The sequence below is a fragment of the Lonchura striata genome, unplaced genomic scaffold (genome assembly GCF_046129695.1).
Source record: "Lonchura striata isolate bLonStr1 unplaced genomic scaffold, bLonStr1.mat Scaffold_100, whole genome shotgun sequence".
Lineage (NCBI taxonomy): Eukaryota > Metazoa > Chordata > Aves > Passeriformes > Estrildidae > Lonchura > Lonchura striata.
In genome coordinates this window covers 1,042,075-1,048,122 of record NW_027461077.1, presented here as the reverse complement: position 1 = coordinate 1,048,122, position 6,048 = coordinate 1,042,075, and positions in this window count along the sequence as shown.

The window sequence follows — 6,048 nt, the reverse complement described above, 5'->3', positions numbered from 1 at the left end:
CGGGCGTCAGACAGCAGCTTACATATTACCATAGGAAGAGCAGTGTTTTTGGAGTGTGCAGCAAATGCGTGTTTCTGGACAAGGGAGGCAAAAGTGCGCTGCGCTCCTAAGCTATCTCCCTGCGAGACACACTGCCAAAGCTTTTCGTTATCATGCAGTCTAGTGCAGACGCACACTACGGCTCTCCGGAGCTGTCCGAAGCTAAGCGCCGGTGGCCGGCGTCTTTCGGCTGAAGCAGCGCTTCGGAGCGTACGGCTGCCGCTCCGCTGTTGTGTGCGCGAAGCAGCCGCTTCTCCTGCTCCGGGAGCGGACAGAGCGGTAGCTTGTACGAGGGCGAAGAACGAAGCCGCAGAGCACCCGGCTTCTCCGCGCCCCCTAAGGACTGCTAGAGGACCGTGGTGGCCGCTCGCCTTCCTCTTCAATTCCATTCTAGTATCCTTAGGGAAGGTGTTCCAGGACAATTTTCCTGAGTTTTGAATTCGTCCTGATGCAGCCCCTCCTGGGAAACTCGTGCGCGTCCTCTGAGTCTCCGAGTGCAGAGACCTCGATGGCAACTGCAGAAATGAAGGGCTGCGTTGAGTTGTCGAGAAGCAAGAACATAGCCTGGAGTTTGGGAGTCAGCAGCTGCTGGACTTTTGCGATTGCTTTCACTGTGCACTGAATGCCAGGACGGCATGTGCACGTTAAAACAACGAGCTGGGCAAGAGTAATCGAAAGATCACGGCCGTCAGAAAGCAGCTTATATATTGCCCTGGAAAGAGCATTGTGTTTGGAGTGTGCAGTAAAATCGTGTTTTTGGACAAGGGAGGCATAAGTGCGCTGCGCTCCTAAGCTATCTCCCTGCGAGACACACTGCCAAAGCTTTTCGCTATGATGCAGTCTAGTGCAGACGCACACTACGGCTCTCCGGAGCTGTCCGAAGCGAAGCGCCGGTGGCCGGCGTCTTTCGGCTGAAGCAGCGCTTCGGAGCGTAGGGCTGCCGCTCCGCTGTTGTGTGCGCGAAGCAGCCGCTTCTCCTGCTCCGGGAGCCGGAGAGAGCGGTAGCTTGTACGAGGGCGAAGAACGAAGCCGCAGAGCACCCGGCTTCTGCGCGCACACTAGAGGACTGCTAGAGGACCGTGGTGGCCGCACGCCTGCCTCTTCAATTCCATTCTAGCATCCTTAGGGAAGGTGTTCCAGGACAATTTTCCTGAGTTTTGAATTCCTCCTGATACAGCCCCTCCTGGGAAACTCCTGCTCGTCCTCTGAGGCTCCGACATGCAGAGACCTCGATGGCAACTGCAGAAATGAAGGGCTGCGTTGAGTTGTCGAGACGCAAGAACATAGCCAGCGCCTTGTGTTTGGGAGTCAGCAGCTGCTGGACTTTTGCGATTGCTTTCACTGTGCACTGAATGCCAGGACGGCACGTGCACGTTAAAACAACGAGCTGGGCAAGAGTGGGCAGAAGAGAACGGGCGTCAGACAGCAGCTTACATATTACCATAGGAAGAGCAGTGTTTTTGGAGTGTGCAGCAAATGCGTGTTTCTGGACAAGGGAGGCAAAAGTGCGCTGCGCTCCTAAGCTATCTCCCTGCGAGACACACTGCCAAAGCTTTTCGTTATCATGCAGTCTAGTGCAGACGCACACTACGGCTCTCCGGAGCTGTCCGAAGCTAAGCGCCGGTGGCCGGCGTCTTTCGGCTGAAGCAGCGCTTCGGAGCGTAGGGCTGCCGCTCCGCTGTTGTGTGCGCGAAGCAGCCGCTTCTCCTGCTCCGGGAGCCGGAGAGAGCGGTAGCTTGTACGAGGGCGAAGAACGAAGCCGCAGAGCACCCGGCTTCTCCGCGCCGCCTAAGGACTGCTAGAGGACCGTGGTGGCCGCTCGCCTGCCTCTTCAATTCCATTCTAGTATCCTTAGGGAAGGTGTTCCAGGACAATTTTCCTGAGTTTTGAATTCGTCCTGATGCAGCCCCTCCTGGGAAACTCGTGCGCGTCCTCTGAGTCTCCGAGTGCAGAGACCTCGATGGCAACTGCAGAAATGAAGGGCTGCGTTGAGTTGTCGAGAAGCAAGAACATAGCCTGGAGTTTGGGAGTCAGCAGCTGCTGGACTTTTGCAATTGCTTTCACTGTGCACTGAATGCCAGGACGGCATGTGCACGTTAAAACAACGAGCTGGGCAAGAGTAATCGAAAGATCACGGCCGTCAGAAAGCAGCTTATATATTGCCCTGGAAAGAGCATTGTGTTTGGAGTGTGCAGTAAAATCGTGTTTTTGGACAAGGGAGGCATAAGTGCGCTGCGCTCCTAAGCTATCTCCCTGCGAGACACACTGCCAAAGCTTTTCGCTATCATGCAGTCTAGTGCATACCCACACTACGGCTCTCCGGAGCTGTCCGAAGCCAAGCGCCGGTGGCCGGCGTCTTTCGGCTGAAGCAGCGCTTCGGAGCGTAGGGCTGCCGCTCCGCTGTTGTGTGCGCGAAGCAGCCGCTTCTCCTGCTCCGGGAGCCGGAGAGAGCGGTAGCTTGTACGAGGGCGAAGAACGAAGCCGCAGAGCACCGGCCTTCTGCGCGCACCCTAAGGACTGCTAGAGGACGGTGGTGGCCGCTCGCCTGCCTCTTCAATTCCATTCTAGCATCCTTAGGGAAGGTGTTCCAGGACAATTTTCCTGAGTTTTGAATTCGTCCTGATACAGCCCCTCCTGGGAAACTCCTGCTCGTCCTCTGAGTCTCCGACATGCAGAGACCTCGATGGCAACTGCAGAAATGAAGGGCTGCGTTGAGTTGTCGAGAAGCAAGAACATAGCCAGCGCCTTGTGTTTGGGAGTCAGCAGCTGCTAGACTTTTGCGATTGCTTTCACTGTGCACTGAAAGCCAGGACGGCCTGTGCACGTTAAAACAACTAGCTGAGCAAGAGTAGCCGAAAAATCACGGCCGCTAGATAGCAGCTTACGTATTGCCCAGGAAAGAGCACTATTTTTGGAGTGTGCAGTAAAATCGTGTTTTTGGACAAGGGAGGCATAAGTGCGCTGCGCTCCTAAGCTATCTCCCTGCGAGACACACTGCCAAAGCTTTTCGCTATGATGCAGTCTAGTGCAGACGCACACTACGGCTCTCCGGAGCTGTCCGAAGCCAAGCGCCGGTGGCCGGCGTCTTTCGGCTGAAGCAGCGCTTCGGAGCGTAGGGCTGCCGCTCCGCTGTTGTGTGCGCGAAGCAGCCGCTTCTCCTGCTCCGGGAGCGGACAGAGCGGTAGCTTGTACGAGGGCGAAGAACGTTGCTGCAGAGAGACGACATTGTGTGCACAGTCTTGCGACTGATAGAGGACGGTGGCTAAAGCTCCCTGCCTTTTCAATGCACTGCTGGCATGCTTTATTGAAAATGCTCCGAGACAATTTTCCTGGGTTTTGAATTCGTCCTGATGAAGCCCCTCTTGGGAAACTCGTGCTCGTTTCCGAAGGCTCGAGATGCAGAGAACTCGATGGCAGCTGCAGAAATGAAGGGCTGCGTTGAGTTGTCGAGAAGCAAGAACATAGCCAGCGCCTTGTGTTTGGCAGTCAGCAGCTGCTGGACTTTTGCGATTGCTTTCACTGTGCACTGAATGCCAGGACGGCACGTGCACGTTAAAACAACGAGCTGGGCAAGAGTGGGCAGAAGAGAACGGGCGTCAGACAGCAGCTTACATATTACCATAGGAAGAGCAGTGTTTTTGGAGTGTGCAGCAAATGCGTGTTTCTGGACAAGGGAGGCAAAAGTGCGCTGCGCTCCTAAGCTATCTCCCTGCGAGACACACTGCCAAAGCTTTTCGTTATCATGCAGTCTAGTGCAGACGCACACTACGGCTCTCCGGAGCTGTCCGAAGCTAAGCGCCGGTGGCCGGCGTCTTTCGGCTGAAGCAGCGCTTCGGAGCGTACGGCTGCCGCTCCGCTGTTGTGTGCGCGAAGCAGCCGCTTCTCCTGCTCCGGGAGCGGACAGAGCGGTAGCTTGTACGAGGGCGAAGAACGAAGCCGCAGAGCACCCGGCTTCTCCGCGCCCCCTAAGGACTGCTAGAGGACCGTGGTGGCCGCTCGCCTTCCTCTTCAATTCCATTCTAGTATCCTTAGGGAAGGTGTTCCAGGACAATTTTCCTGAGTTTTGAATTCGTCCTGATGCAGCCCCTCCTGGGAAACTCGTGCGCGTCCTCTGAGTCTCCGAGTGCAGAGACCTCGATGGCAACTGCAGAAATGAAGGGCTGCGTTGAGTTGTCGAGAAGCAAGAACATAGCCTGGAGTTTGGGAGTCAGCAGCTGCTGGACTTTTGCAATTGCTTTCACTGTGCACTGAATGCCAGGACGGCATGTGCACGTTAAAACAACGAGCTGGGCAAGAGTAATCGAAAGATCACGGCCGTCAGAAAGCAGCTTATATATTGCCCTGGAAAGAGCATTGTGTTTGGAGTGTGCAGTAAAATCGTGTTTCTGGACAAGGGAGGCATAAGTGCGCTGCGCTCCTAAGCTATCTCCCTGCGAGACACACTGCCAAAGCTTTTCGCTATGATGCAGTCCAGTGCAGACGCACACTACGGCTCTCCGGAGCTGTCCGAAGCCAAGCGCCGGTGGCCGGCGTCTTTCGGCTGAAGCAGCGCTTCGGAGCGTAGGGCTGCCGCTCCGCTGTTGTGTGCGCGAAGCAGCCGCTTCTCCTGCTCCGGGAGCGGACAGAGCGGTAGCTTGTACGAGGGCGAAGAACGAAGCCGCAGAGCACCGGCCTTCTGCGCGCACCCTAAGGACTGCTAGAGGACGGTGGTGGCCGCTCGCCTGCCTCTTCAATTCCATTCTAGCATCCTTAGGGAAGGTGTTCCAGGACAATTTTCCTGAGTTTTGAATTCGTCCTGATGCAGCCCCTCCTGGGAAACTCGTGCTCGTCCTCTGAGTCTCCGACATGCAGAGACCTCGATGGCAACTGCAGAAATGAAGGGCTGCGTTGAGTTGTCGAGAAGCAAGAACATAGCCTGGAGTTTGGGAGTCAGCAGCTGCTGGACTTTTGCAATTGCTTTCACTGTGCACTGAATGCCAGGACGGCATGTGCACGTTAAAACAACGAGCTGGGCAAGAGTAATCGAAAGATCACGGCCGTCAGAAAGCAGCTTATATATTGCCCTGGAAAGAGCATTGTGTTTGGAGTGTGCAGTAAAATCGTGTTTCTGGACAAGGGAGGCATAAGTGCGCTGCGCTCCTAAGCTATCTCCCTGCGAGACACACTGCCAAAGCTTTTCGCTATCATGCAGTCCAGTGCAGACGCACACTACGGCTCTCCGGAGCTGTCCGAAGCCAAGCGCCGGTGGCCGGCGTCTTTCGGCTGAAGCAGCGCTTCGGAGCGTACGGCTGCCGCTCCGCTGTTGTGTGCGCGAAGCAGCCGCTTCTCCTGCTCCGGGAGCGGACAGAGCGGTAGCTTGTACGAGGGCGAAGAACGAAGCCGCAGAGCACCGGCCTTCTGCGCGCACCCTAAGGACTGCTAGAGGACGGTGGTGGCCGCTCGCCTGCCTCTTCAATTCCATTCTAGCATCCTTAGGGAAGGTGTTCCAGGACAATTTTCCTGAGTTTTGAATTCGTCCTGATGCAGCCCCTCCTGGGAAACTCGTGCTCGTCCTCTGAGTCTCCGACATGCAGAGACCTCGATGGCAACTGCAGAAATGAAGGGCTGCGTTGAGTTGTCGAGAAGCAAGAACATAGCCAGCGCCTTGTGTTTGGGAGTCAGCAGCTGCTAGACTTTTGCGATTGCTATCACTGTGCACTGAAAGCCAGGACGGCCTGTGCACGTTAAAACAACTAGCTGAGCAAGAGTAGCCGAAAAATCACGGCCGCTAGATAGCAGCTTACGTATTGCCCAGGAAAGAGCACTATTTTTGGAGTGTGCAGTAAAATCGTGTTTTTGGACAAGGGAGGCATAAGTGCGCTGCGCTCCTAAGCTATCTCCCTGCGAGACACACTGCCAAAGCTTTTCGCTATGATGCAGTCTAGTGCAGACGCACACTACGGCTCTCCGGAGCTGTCCGAAGCCAAGCGCCGGTGGCCGGCGTCTTTCGGCTGAAGCAGCGCTTCGGAG